Below are 17,336 nucleotides of genomic sequence, written 5' to 3' on the forward strand. Positions count from 1 at the left end.
GACTGTCAGGACAGGGAAAGGGAATAGCCAGCCAGTGCAGAGTACCCCTGTGGCGGTTCCCCTCAATAATAAGTATATCTGTACCACTTTGGATACTGTCAGGGGGATGACCTACCAGGGAGGAACGCAGCGAGAGGATCTCTAGCACTGAGTCTGTCTCTGTGGTTCAGAGGAGTGTGGGGCGGGGAAGAGGCAAGCTATAGCCATATGACCATAAGGTATAGGAGAAGTAGGCCATTCACCCCATTGAGTCTGCTCTGCCATTCAGTCATGGGCTGATCCAATTCTTCCAGTCATCCCTATTCCCCTGCCTTCTCCCCATACCCTTTGATGCCCTGGCTAATCAAGAACCTATCTATCTCTGCCTTAAATGCACCCAGTGTCTTGGCCTCCACAACCGCTCATGGCAACAAATTCCATAAATTTACCATCCCCTGACTAAAGTAATTTTTCCACATCTCTGTTCTAAATAGACCTCCTTCAATCCTGAAGTCGTGCCCTCTTGTCCTAGACTCCCCTACCATGGGAAATAACTTTGCCATATTTAATCTGTTCAGGCCTTTAAACATTTGGAATGTTTCTATGAGATCCCCCCCTTATTATCCTGAACACCAGGGATTACAGCCAAAGAGCTGCCAGATGTTCCTCATATGGTAACCCCTTCATTCCTGGAATCATTCTCGTGAATCTTCTCTGAACCCTCTCCAGTGTCAGTATATCCTTTCTAAAATAAGGAGCCAAAAATTGCACACAATACTCCAAGTGTGGTCTCACGAGTGCCTTATAGAGCCTCAACATCACATCCCTGCTCTTATATTCTATACCTCTAGAAATGAATGCCAACATTGCATTCGCCTTCTTCACCACTGACTCAACCTGGAGGGTAACCTTTAGGGTTTCCTGCACAAGGACTCCCAAGTCCCTTTGCATCTTTGCATTTTGAATTCTTTCCCCATCTAAATCATAGTCTGCCCATTTATTTCTTCATCAAAATGCATGACCATACACTTTCCAACATTGTATTTCATTTGCCACTTCTTTGCCCATTCCCCTAAACTATCTAAGTCTCTCTGCAGGCTGTCTATTTCCTCAACACTACCCGCTCCTCCACCTATCTTTGTATCATTGGAAAATTTAGCCACAAATCCATTAATCCCATAATCCAAATCATTGACATACATCATAAAAAGCAGTTGTCCCAACACCGACCCCTGTGGAACTCCACTGATAACTGGCAGCCAGCCAGTAGAGGATTCCCTTTATTCCCACTCTCTGTTTTCTGTTGATCAGCAAATGCTCCACCCATGCTAGTAACTTACTTGTAATTCCATGGGCTTTTATCTTGCTAAGCAGCCTCATGTGCGACACCTCGTCAGAGACCTTCTGAAAATCCAAGTACAGCACATCTACTGCATCTCCTTTGTCTACCCTGCTTGTAATTTCCTCAAAAAATTGCAGTAGGTTAGTCAGGCAGGATTTTCCTTTAAGGAAACCATGCTGGCTTTGGCCTATCTTGTCATGTGCCTCCAGGTACTCCATAATCTCATCCCTAACCATTGATTCTTACAGCTTCCCAACCACTGATATCAGGCTAATCTGCTGCCTCCCACCCTTCTTAAATAGCGGAGTAACACTTCCAATTTTTCAGTCATCCGGAACAATGCCAGAATCTATTGATTCTTGAAAAATCATCGTCAATGCCTCCACAATCTCTCCAGCAACTTCCTTCAGAACCCGAGAGTGCATTCCATCAGGTTCAGGAAATTTATCCACCCTCAGACCATGAAGCTTCCTGAGCACCTTCTCAGTTGTAATTTTCACTGCACATGCTTCACTTCCCTGATACTCTTGAATGTTTAGTATATTGCAGATGTCTTCCACTGCGAAGACTGTCAGAAAATACACATTCAGTTCCTCTGCCATCTCTGTGTCTCTCATTACAATATTTCCAGTGTCATTTTCAATTGGTCCTATATCTACCCTCAACTTTTACCCTTTTTATAATTAAAAAAGCTTTCAGTATCTTCTTTGATATTAATCACCAGCTTCCTTTAATAATTCAGATTTTCCTTCCTAATGACCTTCCTAGTTTCCTTCTGCTAGTTTTTAAAAGCTTTCCAATCCTCTATCTTCCCATTAGCTTTGGCTTCCTTGTATGCCCTCTCTTTTGCTTTTACTTTGGCTCTGACTTTGCTTGTCAGCCATGGTAGTGTCCTTCTTCCATTCAAAAGTTTCTTCTGATTTGGAATATATCTGTCTTGCACTTCCCTCATTTTCTGCAGAAACTCCAGCCATTTCTGCTCTGCTGTCTTTCCTGCTAGTGTCCCTTTCCAGTCAACTTTGGCCAGTTCCCCTCTCATGCCATTGTAATTTCCTTCATTTCACTGACATACTAACACATTGGAATTTAGTTTCTCTTTCTCAAATTTCGATAGGGGATTCGTTGGTTAGGGGAACAGAAAGGAGGTTCTGAGGATGCGAATGATATTTCTGAATGGATTGTTTCCTCCCCTATGCCAGGATCAGGGAATCTCTGATCAAGTCCACAGTATTCTTAAGTGAGAGGGTGAGCAGCCAGAGGTTGTGGGCCACATTGATACCAATGACAGGCATAGGATGGGCGCCAAGGTCCTGCAAAGTAAGTTCAGGAAGTTAGGTGCTAAGTTAATGAACGGAACCTCCAGGGCTGTGATCTCAGGATTGCTACTCGTGTCACATGCCAGTGAGGCCAGAAACTAAGATTGTACAGTTTAACCTATGGCACAAGAGCTGGTGCGGGAGGAAGAGCTTCAGGTTTTTCAGTCATTGGGGTCTCTTTCAGGGAAGGTGGGACCTAAAGGTAAGGGACAGTTTACACCTGAACTGGAGGGGGACTAATATCCTATCAGAAAGATTTGTTAACTGCATGGGGATTAAACCAGAGTACCAGAACAGATAGTGGAGAGGTTGTGGAGAAAGATGTTGTTAAGCCTACATACAAAGTCAGGGAATCAAAAGCATGGTGGGACTAATGTTCTCAGCTGCGTATATTTCAATGCAAGGAATATTGTAGGAAAGCAGATAAGCCCAAGGCATGGATTAGTATGTGGAATTATGACATTATAGCCATTAATGAGACTTGGTTGCTGGAGAGGCAGCTCAATTTTCCAGGGGTTCCATTGTTGTAGACATGACAGAGCAGCAGGGATTAAAGCAGGAGGGGTGGAATTACTAGTCAGGGAAAATGTCACAGCTGTGCTCAGTTAAAACAGATTAGAGAGCTTATTTAGTGAGGGTTTATGGGTAGAACTAAGGAATAAAAATGTATGACCACATTAAAGGGATTATATAATAGACTACCCAACAGTCTGTGAGGTTCAGAGAAGCAAATTTGTACTTTGATCACAGACTGCTGCAAGAAACATGAGGTTGAATAGCAGGTGACTTTAATCTTCCACTTATTGACTGGGACTCACATACTGTGAAAGGGCTGGATGGAAAGAATTTATCAAATATATTCAGGGAAGTTTCCTTAATCAGTACATAGATGTCCCAACGAAAGAGTGTGATACTGGATCTCCCTTTAAGGAATGAGAAAAAGCAGGTGACCAAAGCATGTGTAGGGGAACACTGCATCTCATGAGCATAATGTCATTGGTTTCAAGGTAATTATGTAAAAGCACAGGTCTGGTCCTCGGGCTGAGATTCTAAATTGGAGAAAGGCCAATTTTGATTGTATCAGAAAGGATCTGGCAAGCGTAGATTGGGATAGGTTGTTTCTAGCAAACATGTTCTTGGTAAGTGGGAGGCATTTAAAAAGTGAAATTTTGAGAGTATGGAGAGTGTATATGCCTGTCAGAATGAAAGGCAAGAATAGCAGGCTTATAGCAACTTGGCTTCTGGGAGAGGTATTGAGGCCCTGGTTAATTAAAAGAAGGAGGTGCATACTAGGTATAGACAGGCAGGAACAAACGAAGTGCTTGAGGGGTATAAGAAATACCTGAAAACACTTAAGAAGGAAATCGGACGGCTAAAAGAAAACATGAGGTTGCTCTAGCAGACAAGGTGAAGAAGAATCCTAAGGGCTTTTACAAATATATTAAGAGCAAAAGAAAAGCAAGGGACAAAACAATCCTCTGGAAGAACAGAATGGTAATCATTGCAATGAATTGAAAGAAATGGCGGAGATCTTAAATGGAAGTTTTGCATCTGTGTTTACTCAGGAAATGGACAGAGTCTAAAGGTGTGAGGCAATGCTGCAGCGAGGTCATGGACACTATACGGATTACAGAGGAGGAGATTTTTGCTGTTTTGAGGCATTTTAGTACAGATGAATCACCAGGGCCTGACCAGGTGTTCCCTAGGGCCCTGTGGGAGGCTAGTGCAGAAATTGTAGGGGCCCTAGCAGAGATATTTAAAACATCCTTAGCTAAGGGTGACATGTCAGAGAATTGGAGGATTCCTAATGTTGTTCCACTGTTTAAGAAAGGCTCTAAAAATAAGCCAGGAAATTATAGGCCGGAGGGCCAAACATCAACAGCGGGAAAGTAATTGGAAGGTACAGGTGTCCCCCGCTTTTCGAACGTTCGCTTTATGAAACCTCACTGTTACGAAAGACCTACATTAGTAAACACTAGGAATTCTGCAGATGCTGAAAATTCAAGCAACACACATCGAAGTTGCTGGTGAACGCAGCAGGCCGGGCAGCATCTCTAGGAAGAGGTACAGTCGACGTTTCAGGCCCAGACCCTTCGTCAGGACCCTTTGTCCTGATGAAGGGTCTCGGCCTGAAACGTCGACTGTACCTCTTCCTAGAGATGCTGCCCGGCCTGCTGCGTTCACCAGCAACTTTGATGTGTGTTACCTACATTAGTACCCTGTTTTCGTTTTCAGAAGGTGTTTTCACTGTTACGAAAAAAATCAGCGCACGATAAATGGCAGCACATGCCCTGGGCAGCCGCTCTCCCCCAGATTCGGAATGGCATTGCTTTAACACGTGCCTGTGAGCAGCCGTTTGCAAGATGAGTTCTGAGGTATTGGAAAAGCCCGAAAGAGCACGTAAGGGTGTTACACTTAGCATAAAACTAGACATAATTAAGCGTTTCGATCGTGGTGAACGAAGTAAGGACAAAGTGAGTTTGGCTTGTGGAAGTTGACGAAGATGATGTTGAAGAGGTTTTGGCATCCCATGACCAAGAACTGATAGATGAAGAGCTGATGCAATTGGATGAGGAAAGGATAACAATCGAAACCGAATGCAGTAGCGAAAGTGAAGCAACTACGTGAAATTTTCGCTGCAATGATAAAGTACGACTTTAATTTTGAAAGGGTACGTAGGTTTAGGGGATATTTGCAAGATGGTTTGAGGCCTTACAAAGAACTGTATGATAGAAAAATGCGCGAGGCTCAGCAGTCAAGCAAGCCTTCCACATCAGCCACAGCAGACGACGAACCTCAACCTTTGACATCGAGGTGGGCAGTCATAGGAGAAGATGAGCTGCCTGCTCTAATGGAAACAGACGACGAGGTGACACCCCTGTGTCTCACCACCCCAACACCCAGACCACGGACAGATACTGTACCGATTCGCGGGGAATGCAGCAGTAGCCCGGAGATACAAAACACACCTTTAAGAAAAAAGCTGAAATAAACATGCTAATTAATTAGGTGCCGCCCGCCACGTAATTGTCGGCCCAGATCAGTGCCGATTTCCAATTGTGTCGTCTCTGATCTGGGCCGACAATTACATGTCGGGCGGCACCTAATTAATTAGCATGTTTATTTCGGCTTCTTTCTTAAAGATGTGCTGTGTACCTCCTAGCTACCACTGGACCCCTGCTTCACGGCAATGTATCAGTCGGCGGCCTGGAGGGTGGGGGCCACTGCACCAGCCAACCTGCGACGACTCAGTCTAACACACCATCATCAGTGTGCTCGGTGCTGTCTTCCCGACTCCGGTAGGTGATAGTACACTGCACATATATTATTTCTACTTTATATCGGCTGTGTATTTTTACGAGTTATTTGGTCTGATTTGGCAGCTTCATAGCTTAAAGGTTACTGGAGAGAGTGTTTTTGCCAACAGCGCTTGCGTGAGATTTTCGCTTCAGAGAACAGTGCAGTAATGATTGTGGGAAAGTATTTCTACTTTATATAGGATGTGTATTTCTCATATCATTCCTGCTTTTACCATATGTTACTGTTATTTTAGGTTTTATGCGTTATTTGGCATGATTTGGTAGGTTATTTTTGGGTCTGCGAACACTCACAAAATTTTCCCATATAAATAAATAGTAATTGCTTCTTCGCTTTACGACATTTCGGCTTACGAACCGCTTCATAGGAACGCTCTACCTTCGGATGGCGGGGGAAACCTGTATTCTAGGGTCCGAATATATAAGTTTTTGGATAGACAGAGACTAATTAGGGAGTCAACATGGCTTTGTGTGGTTAAGTCATGTCCAGCTTATCTTATAGATATTTTTGAGGAAGTTGATGAAGACAAGGCAGTGGATATTGTTTACATGGACTTCAGCAAGGCCTTGGACAAGGTCCCACATGGGAGGTTGGTCAAAAAGATTCAGTCACATGGCACTCAAGATGAGGTAGTAAATTGGATTAGACATTGGCTTCACAGAAGAAGCCAATGCGTGGTTGCCTCACTGAATGGAGGCCTGTGACTAGAGGTGTGCCACAGGGATTAGTGCTGGGTGCATTATTGTTTATCATCTATATCAATGTTCTGGATGATAATGTGGTAAACTGCATCAGCAAACTTGTAGATGACATCAAGATTAGGGGTGTAGTGGATAGTGAGGTAGACTATCAAAGCTTGCATCTGAACTGAGGCCTGGACCAGCTGGAAAAATTGCAGATGGAACTTAATGCATACAAGTGTGAGGTGTTGCTCTTTGGGAGGACCAACCAGGCTTTACACAGTGAGCAGTAGAGCACTGAGGAGTGCAGTAGAACAGAGGGATCTGGGAATACAGATCCATAATTCATTGAAAATGGCATCACAAGTAGATGGGATCATAAAAAAAGCACATTAGCCATTATAAATTAATGCACTGAGTGCAGAAGTTGAGATGTTATGTTGAAATTGTGTAAGACATCAGTGAGGCCTAACTTGGAGAATTATGTGTAGCTTTGGTCACCTACCTACAAGAAAGATGTAATTAGGAGTGCAGAGAAAATTTACAAAGATGTTTACAGGACTTGAGGATCTGATTTATAGGGAAATGTTGAATAGATTGTGGGAAGATTTGATGGAGATACAGTGTACAAAATTGTGAGGAGTGCAGATAGGGTAAATGCAAACAGGCTTTTTCCACTGAGGTTGGGTGAGACTACAACTAGAGGTCATGGGTTAAGGGTGAAAGGTGAAATGTTTAAGACCATAAGAGATAGAAGCAGAATTAGGCCATTAGGTCTATCGAGTCTGAGCCACCATTTCATCGTGACTGATCCAATTTAAGAGGAACATGAGGGGAAACTTCCTCACTCAGAGGGTAGGGAGAGTGTGGAATGAGCTGCTGGCACAAGTGATGGATGCGGGGTTGATTTCAAAGTTCAAAGTAAATTTTGTTACCGAACTACATATATGTCACTATATACAACCCCAAGATTCATTTTCTTGTGGGAATACTCAACAAGTCTATACAATAGTAACTATAACAGAATCAGTGAACGAGTGTCAAACTAGGGCTTTCAACCAAAGTGCAGAAGACAACAAACTGTGCAAATGCAAAAAGAAGAAACAATAATATAAATAAACAAGCAATAAATATCAATAACATGAGATGAAGATTCCTTGAAAGTGAGTCCATTGGTTGTGGGACCATATCAACAATGGGACAGGTGAAGTTCAGTGAAGTTATCCCCTTTGTTTAAGAGCCTGATGGTTGAGGGGTAATAACTGTTCCCTAAGCTGGTAATGCGAGTCCAAAGATGCTTGCACTTTCCACCTGATGGCAGCAGCGAGAAGAAAGCATGTTCCAGTGGCAGAGGGTCCCTGATGATGGATGCTGCTTTCCTGCGACAACACTTCAAGTAGATGCGCTCAATAGTTGGGAGGGCTTACCCATGATGGACTGGGCCTTATCCACTACTTTTTGTAGAATTTTCCATTCGACTGCATTGGTGTTTCCATACCAGACTGTGATGCAGCCAGTCAATATACACTCCACTTCACATGTATAGAAGTTTGTCATAGTTTAAGACGCCATGCTCAATCTCTGCATTCTCCTAAGGTAGTAGAGGTGCTGCTGTGCTTTCTTTCTAATTGCACTTATCTGCTGTGTCCAGGACAGGTCCTCTGAAATAGTAGCAGCTAGGGATTTAAAGTTGCTAACTCTCTCCACCTCTGATCCTCAAAGAGGACTGGCGCATGGACCTCTGGCTTCCTTTTCATGAAGTCCATAATCAGTTCCTTGGTCTTGCTGACATTGAGTAAGAAGTTGTTGTTATGACACTACTCAGCCAGATTTTCAATCTCCTCCGATTCATCAACACCTTTGATTCGGCCTATGACAGTGGTGTTATCAGCAAGCTTGAATATGGCATTGGAGCTAAGCTCAGCCATACGGTCAAATGTGTAAAGCAAGCAGAGCAGGGGGCTAAGCATACAGCCTTGTGGTGCACTTGAGCTGATGGAGATCATGGAGGATAATTAGAAGTGTGGTCTGGGCATGGAATAGTGGGTATTCCTTATCTTAGTATAGTAGTGGTCTAGTGGGTTGGGACATCCTTGGACTTTAGAACAGAAGGAACTTGTACTATATTCTAGCAGGGCCATAAAACGTGCAAAGCAAGTTGTTTTTTTTTTCATTCCTAGCTGCCACGATGGAATTAAAATCTTGTTTTCTATCTCAGTAACCCAGCATGTTTGTGTGAGATTTTTAGGAACAAGGGAAATCCAACTTTAGTCCTGCAAATGACTCTCTGCAGAAATTGGTGTCCATTTATCCAACACATATATAGTGGCATGGTCTTTGCCACAACTTTCATACCATAGTGCAGTATCTAATAGCAAAGGTCTATGGTAGTTTAAGCTGAAGCTAGTCAAGGTGGGTGTGCTGTGGCTGAAGCTTTGACCATTCTATATATTAATTCTTTGTGTAAATCTACTGTAGATTATTGCTACTGTATATAAGATTCCCTTACTGAAAGACATTTTGAAGTTATCACATCAGCTCAGTAATCAGTCTAGCAGATGGTGAGGGTTGCTGATGCCCCTCCTTTGAAGTTCAGATCTGTTGCTCTCTCTGAGTGGGAGTTTCTCTTATCCCACTAGTGACATTCCAACAGCAGCTTTGCTTTTGGCCATCAGCCAATTAACCTGACTGTTGATGTTCAAGGTGAAATATCAGAATCAGGTTTAATATCATTGGCATATGTTGTGAAATTTGTTGTTTTGCAGCAGCCAGACATTGCAACACATTATAATAAAAACTATAATGTAGTCAAAAGGCAGACTAGAACTGCATATGGACACTTGCAACTCTCTCCACCACGTGTAAGTTATTCACCATCCGACTTGCAGTCATTAGCGAACAATGTGCAAAATTAACAGGCCAGGCAGGGGTATGTGTAGGACTTACTATGAGAACGTGCAGCGGTTGGTTGCTAGTCAACAACTGTATGGTCTTAGTCTTGACTGGATGAATAAAAATAACTTGCATGATGATCTGCTTGGCTTTACATTTCAAGTTTGTAAAGGAGTTGATAACCCTCTCAGACATCTCATGTAAGGATTGTCCTTGCTGTTTTGACTTGATTTCTGTGCATGGCCCACAGCATGCAGTACATCAATTTTAGGGAAGTGACACTTAGCTGGTCCTCAAATCCCTGCTGATTTGTTATTCTCCATTTACAAGATTTTATTTCATATACCAACATTTCCCCCACAAAAGCTTATTAAATACCCTGTAACATCAAGGAAAGTTATACATATTGTTTCCACGAATCAGCTTGTTACATCCACAAAATGAGAGCTTATCCAACATGCCAGACAAACATTATTCCCATAACACCCAGTTATTCCTATTTAAGAAACAGAAGGTGATACAGCCCATTCAGACATTTGATAGGATTGAGTTTGACTTGATCTTCACTTCAACTCTACTTTTTTACCTGCTCCCATAAACCTCATATAATCTATGGGTTAAAAATTTGTTGCTCTCAACAGAGAGATAAAGTAATACAGCATGGAAGCAGACCATTTAGCTCAACTGATCCATGCTGCCCACAGTCAGGATGGGTGGAAGTCAGGAACAGGAAGGGAGCAGTTACTCTGTTGGGGGTATTCTATAGGCCCCCTGGTAGCAGCAGAGATACAGAGGAGCAGATTGGGAGGAAGATTTTGGAAAGGTGCAAAAATAACAGAGTTGTTATCATGGGTGGCTTTAACTTCCATAATATTGATTGGCATCTGATTAGTTCCAAGGGTTGTGATGGGGCAGAGTTTGTTAAGTGTGTCCAGGACAGATTCCTGTCACAGTATGTGGACAGGCCGACCAGGGGGAATGCCATACTAGATCTAGTACTAGGTAATGAACCGGGTCAGGTCACAGATCTCTCAGCGGGTGAGCATCTGGGGGACAGTGACCACCGCTCCCTGGCCTTTAGCATTATCATGGAAAAGGGTAGAATCAGAGAGGACAGGAAAATTTTTAATTGGGGAAAGGCAAATTATGAGGCTATAAGGCTAGAACTTGCGGGTGTGAATTGGGATGATGTTTTTGCAGGGAAATGTACTATGGACATGTGGTCAATGTTTAGAGATCTCTTGCAGGATGTTAAGGATAAATTTGTCCCAGTGAGGAAGATAAAGAATGGTAGGGTGAAGGAACCATGGGTGACAAGTGAGGTGGAAAATCTAGTCAGGTGGAAGAAGGCAGCATACATGAGGTTTTGGAAGCAAGGATCAGATGGGTCTATTGAGGAATATAGGGAAGCAAGAAAAGAGCTTAAGAAGGGGCTGAGAAGAGCAAGAAGGGGGCATGAGAAGGCCTTGGCGAGTAGGGTAAAGGAAAATCACAAGGTATTCTTCAATTATGTGAAAAACAAAAGGATGACATGAGTGAAGGTAGGACCAATTAGAGATAAGGGTGGGAAGATGTGCCTGGAGGCTGTGGAAGTGAGCGAGGTCCTCAATGAATACTTTTCTTTGGTATTCACCAATGAGAGTGAACTTGATGATAATGAGGACAATATGAGTGAGGTTGATGTTCTGGAGCATGTTGATATTAAGGGAGAGAAGGTGTTGGAGTTATTAAAATACATTAGGACGGATAAGTCCCAGGGGCCTGACGGAATATTCCCCAGGCTGCTCCACGAGGCGAGGGAAGAGATTGCTGAACCTCTGGCTAGGATCTTTATGTCCTCGTTGTCCACGGGAATGGTACTGGAGGATTGGAGGGAGGTGAATGTTGTGCCCTTGTTCAAAAAAAGTAGTAGGGATAGTCCAGGTAATTATAGACCAGTGAGCCTTACGTCTGTGGTGGGAAAGCTGTTGGAAAAGATTCTTAGAGATATGATCTATGGGCATTTAGAGAATCATGGTCTGATCAGGGACAGTCAGCATGGCTTTGTGAAGGACAGACCGTGTCTAATAAACCTGATAGAGTTCTTTGAGGAGGTGACCAGGCATATAGATGAGGATAGTGTAGTGGATGTGGTCTATATGGATTTTAGTAAGGCATTTGACAAGGTTCCACACAGTAGGCTTATTCAGAAAGTCAGAAGGCATGGGATCCAGGGAAGTTTGGCCAGGTGGATTCAGAATTGGCTTGCCTGCAGAAAGCAGAGGGTCGTGGTGGAGGGAGCACATTCAGATTGGAGGATTGTGACTAGTGGCGTCCCACAAGGATCTGTTCTGGGACCTCTACTTTTCAAGATTTTTATTAACAACCTGGTTGCGGGGTTAGAGGGGTGGGTTGGCAAGTTTGCAGACGACACTATGGGAAGGATGTGGAAGCATTGGAAAGGGTACAGAGGTGATTTACCAGGATGCTGCCTGGTTTAGAGAGTATGGATTATGATCAGATATTAAGGGAGCTAGGGCTTTACTCTTTGGAGAGACGGAGGATGAGAGGAGACATGATAGAGGTGTACAAGATACTAAGAGGAATAGATAGAGTGAATAGCCAGCGCCTCTTCCCCAGGGCACCACTGCTCAATACAAGGGGACATGGCTTTATGGTAAGGAGTGGGAAGTTCAAGGGGGATATTGGAAGAAGGTTTTTTACTCAGAGCGTGGTTGGTGCATGGAATGCACTGCTTGAGTCAGTGGTGGAGGCAGATACACTAGTGAAATTTAAGAGACTACTAGACAGGTATATGGAGGAATTTAAGGTGGGGGGTTATATGGGAGGCAGGGTTTGAGGGTCGGCACAACATTGTGGACCGAAGGGCCTGTGCTGTGCTGTACTATTCTATGTTCTATGTTCAATGTGAAGTGAACTCAAGAGTGTATCTTGAAATAGTATGTTGATAGCCCAACCGAGGAAAGGGCCATTCTACACCTTGTAATGGGAAATGAGATTATCTAGGTGATCAAAGGTTTAGCATTTTGGAATAGTGATCATAACTCAAAATTTTGAGACTTGAGCTCGGGGTAAGTGTTAATTTGGGGAAGCCAATTACAACAGGAAAGGAAGAGAGTAGATTGCCATGGCTGTTATTGAGCAAGTTCAAATTTGACATGTGGGAGCCACTTAAGGGCCATCTGCTCAGAATTCAGGACCAGCATATTTCTATGAGAAAGACAAAAATGGCAAGTTTCTGTAATATTGGATGCAGAGAGCTGTGAATTTAGTAAAATATAGAAAAAGGAAGCACACAAAAAGTTTAGAAAGCTGAAATTGGACAGAGTCTTTGAGCAATACAAAGGAAGCATGGTAAAGCTTAAAATAGAGAATCAGGAGGGGTAAAAGGTGCCATGAAATGTTCTTGGTGAGTTGGTCTAAGGAGAATTCTAAGACATTTTACACATACAGTAAAAACAAGAGAATAACTAGAGGGAAGAAGGATCACCCAAGGACAAAGTATGGAATCTATGCCTGGAGCCAGAGGATGTGCAAGGTGCAAAATTAATTCTTTGCATCAGTATTCACCAGTGTTGGATTGGACTTTATAATTGTTACTTTCCTTGCAGTTTAAGTTACTTTTGTGTGTTTGTATTTTTATATAATCACTTATATACTAGTAATTGTTCAGTATTTCCAATTGTGGCTATGGCATTAATTGAATAGGGGCTATCTCATCGGTTAATTTAAGCAATGAAATTTGAATGAAACATGTGTTATCAGCCATTTGATATAAGAGGACCAGACCATTTGGGTTCTTTATTTTTCCCTTTCTCTCGCTCTCTCTCTCTCTCTCTCTGCCCCAATCCTTCTTCTCTCTTTGTTTTTCTTTGTTCCTGTAACACTTAATAAAAATGATCATAAGCAACAAGTTTTATGCCTCATTCTTGACTTCTGAAGAACCTTAGTTCAAAAACATCAGTATCCAGTAATTTTGGCATAGTTAGCAGACGGTTATGAAGATTTAAGAACTCGGAAGAACCCACATGAAATAGAAATAGCCAAAGTCATGGAATCTACTAAAGAAAAAGGTGGAGTTGAATTTCCATAAGTTACCTGTGAACAGATGACCGAGGGTTTGAGTTCTTACCTGAATAAAACATCTCAATTTGATAAGATTAATAAAAAAATACAATGAAATATACCATTGATGTTGAGTCTAATGAAATGTGGTCTTTACATGATATTGAGAAGGTATGGGATAAGATCCAGGGAATGTCTTCAGCAAAGGAAATAACTGTCAGTATTATCATAGTTAAGAAAGCACGAGTGTGTAGGATGAGAAAAACAGATCTGTGAGTTTAAGTGGACGCGTGGTCAGCTGGAGAGCGTAATTTATGACTTGGAAGAATGAGTGCAAAAGTTTATACAAGTGGAAAAGGATAGAGAATACTGATAAACTACAAAAACAGTATGGCAGAGACAGGAAAAGGTCTAAACAGCAAATCTTTGCATTAAATTAATGAGTGAAAAAACAATATGATAAATAGCTTTGAATCAAAGTGCATGCATGGAGCTTCAAAGTTAACTGAAGCAGCATCTGAAAGCCCAGCAGCAACATCAGATGGGCTTTCCATCAGCCACCTGAACTGGAAATGATTGATAAATGGTCCAAATAAATTCCACATCCTAAAAAAGGAAGTTTGAAGACCTGGGTTGAGCTTCAATGTATTAAAAATATATACAAACTGCACCCATAAGATAGGATCCAAATTTTGGCTAATACATTGCCTTCTCAGCAAGTCAGACATTTGATTCATAGATTTGACGACAACAAAGGAGATAGTGAACAAAATATACAAGGTGTTTGGGATGCTATTATGAGGTGGTTGGTAAAACAGGACTAATACAGATGGATTGGAGGAAAGTGGGTGATTGCATGCAAAAGGCTTCTGAAGTTGTTTCTCTAAATTACGAATGCTACAGGACAGTGTAGTTATATTACTCAGAGGTCCAGGAATAATTAAGGATAACATAGAGGACTCTCCATATGGTTCCTTGAAGTCAACTTTTAGGAATGGCTTGAAACAAGAAATTGCTAAAATGGTGAAGCTGACAAAACTGAATTGGAGTGGAACTGATGTTCCATTTAGGAAACTAATGCAAGCTGCCAAACAAGTGTAACGAGACATCGAAATCTGAATAAGATCATTACAGGTGGGTCAGTTACCTGTTAACCAACAGCCACTGACCATGGGTCAGCAGTCGTTGCTGGCTGGTCAGCAGCCACAGCTACTGCAGGCGAGTCAACACAACAGAAAAAGCGGGATTGAAATTCACCGTGTTCACAACGCAATCTCAGTCTGAGCCACACCTCACAGGCCAATTCACTGAAACAAAATGTCACTTTTTGGTAAAAGGCTAGGCTAGAGGTTGTTGGTATAGAAACAAGATGAACAACAGGTACAAGCTCAACAAGTTCAGTCCTCTGCCCCACAAATATCAGGAGATCCTGATCTGATGGTACAACTTCAACAAGCAATCTTGGAAGTAATGGACATATTGTTGAATTCAAAAATGACTAAGCTCTTCCTACAGCTCTTGCTTGCCTTAATAGAGCAAAAATCAGTCACCTTATATGCTAATTTACTGATCGGAATGAATTCTTTTTAGACTATGATGACCATGACTCTGCAAGGATAACAACATGCCATGAAGATGCAAGCAAGATGAAACACCTCGAATGAATCCAGATCTGATTCTATACTCTAATGGCTCCTCAACAATTGAGGAAGGAAATCAAATGGCTGAATGGGCCATTGTTTCTGAAACTCAAGTGCTGGCATCAGGAAGCATGCCTCCTGGCACCTCTGCACAACAGGCAGAACTGAAAGCCCTGATTAAATCTTGGAATATAGTAGAAGGAAGATCAACTAATGTCTACCCTGATTCTCAGTATGCTTTTGGAGTTGTTCCTGACTTTGGAGACTTATGGAGATGAAAGAGATTTCTTACAGTCGTGGGAACCCCAATCAAATATGGCCAAAACAGTACAGGAACTTATGGATGTTCTACAGTTGCCCTCAGACTTGGCTGTAGGTTAAACAGTGATGGAGCATGGAGATATGGCACTAGTCAAAGACTGGTAACTATAACTACGTTACTTCCTTATCTGGCACAGCAGATACACTCCCTAGAACATACTGGAGTGAAAAGGAAGATCAACAGATTCTCCCAATGCTGGTGGAATCCAAAGATCAGGGTAAGGGTCGACAATTGCTTGAAAGATGCATGACCTGCCAGAAAATGAATCCGGGAGCAGTGGAAAAGCTGCCATTATTAAGAACTCTTGCCCCACCTAGTCCACTTTTACAAGAGGCTACATTACTTCGCCAAAGTGTCAAGGATACTTGGATGTACTGGTAATGGCGGGAAAGTTTTCAAGATGAGTGGAAGCTATTCCAGCAAAGAAGCCATTGCCACACACAAAGATTACATTTCTAGATGGAATTGCCAGGTCACATCGACTCTGACCAAGGAACACATTTCACTGGAAGTGTTTGTCAGGAATATGTTGACTGATGAGCATTGAATGGTCTTTTGATTGTCCACATCGCCCGGTGTCATCAGAGCAACACTAAACAAAACTAAATTAAGTCAATTCAAGGTAATAAGAGGATGAGCCATGCCACTATCATGGCTCTTGATCTCAGAGAGACTGATATTATGGCAGGCAGTTTAGTTAATTATTGCACAAAATTAACCCAAGCTGTACAATCTGCTTCTCAACAGGTTTCTGCCACAACAGAAGGAGGGCACACCCTGACTCCTGGTGAGCGGGCCATAAGAAAAGATCTGCATAAGGCACCTTCGGGAACTCAGTGGAAAATTCTTTATCAAAAACTGTTAATTACTTACTCAGCAGAGAAGGTAGAAGTTAAAAATGAATGAGTACATGCTCGCCACTGCAAGTGAGCTAAAGCAGTACCCAACCAGTACAATAAACACTGAGGTTAATGTGCAAGTTACCTCTGAATCAGTGCCTACACTGCTGGGCTGCAGTGAGCACATCACAAACTAGCCAGAAGACTTTGAACAGAGTCAATAACTGCTGGACATTATGAAGTTTATATGCATATTATTTGTAGTTGTTATATTTCTGCCAATTTTTCCTATTCACAATGTGCCAATTGAGCTGATTCATAATGTGTACTTGCTTGTATAACATTAATTTGTGGATGCTTTTAGTGCCTCTAGCTGTTGGGTAGCATATCTGGAAGAAAGGCTTTATATATCACATACTTAGAAATAGTTGCCATGCGTAAGATGGTTCTCCAAAATTGGATGGCATTAGATCTTCTCTTAGCAGTTGGGGTGGGCGGGGGGGTGGGGGACACGACATGTGCAGTGATAGGCAAGGAATGCTATACTTATATACGTTTGTTAAAAATGCAAAAATTATGTCCCATAATCAGTACAAGCCTCAAACACAATTCAAATTGTGGCACACCCATAGCAATCTCTAGGAAATCACCTTGAACCTAACATTCCTCTGCTTCACAACACCTACAAACACATATCTCAATTTCAAGATTTACACCTAGATTTCATAGACTGAACACAGTTCCATCAGAGCAGTAACATGTTTCAAGTACATTGTGGGATACTGAATAAGTACATGGAGAGGCTGAATGTTTTTTACACATGATTTGATGCGCAGGACAAAGTGCTGGTGAGGAAGGAACCCCTCCCCTCAGAGGAGGAGACACTCTGTCCAGTTGAAGCTGAGATGAGGAAGATCCTGGCCAGATCAACCCATACAGTGCT

At 42.3% G+C, this 17,336-nt stretch overlaps 1 protein-coding gene and 1 long non-coding RNA gene across 11 annotated transcripts in view; one reads left to right on the forward strand and one right to left on the reverse strand.

The window, feature by feature from the left end:
* Positions 1–16,875, forward strand: part of LOC134344344 (uncharacterized) — a 35,357-nt gene extending 18,482 nt beyond the window's left edge. The window contains exon 3 of the long non-coding RNA XR_010017420.1: positions 16,302–16,875. This is a non-coding gene — a long non-coding RNA (uncharacterized LOC134344344). The remainder of the gene's footprint in view (positions 1–16,301) is intronic.
* Positions 1–17,336, reverse strand: part of cobl (cordon-bleu WH2 repeat protein) — a 294,795-nt gene that overhangs the window by 127,645 nt on the left and 149,814 nt on the right. The window lies entirely within an intron of this gene.

The sequence above is a fragment of the Mobula hypostoma genome, chromosome 3 (assembly GCF_963921235.1).
Source record: "Mobula hypostoma chromosome 3, sMobHyp1.1, whole genome shotgun sequence".
NCBI lineage: Eukaryota > Metazoa > Chordata > Chondrichthyes > Myliobatiformes > Myliobatidae > Mobula > Mobula hypostoma.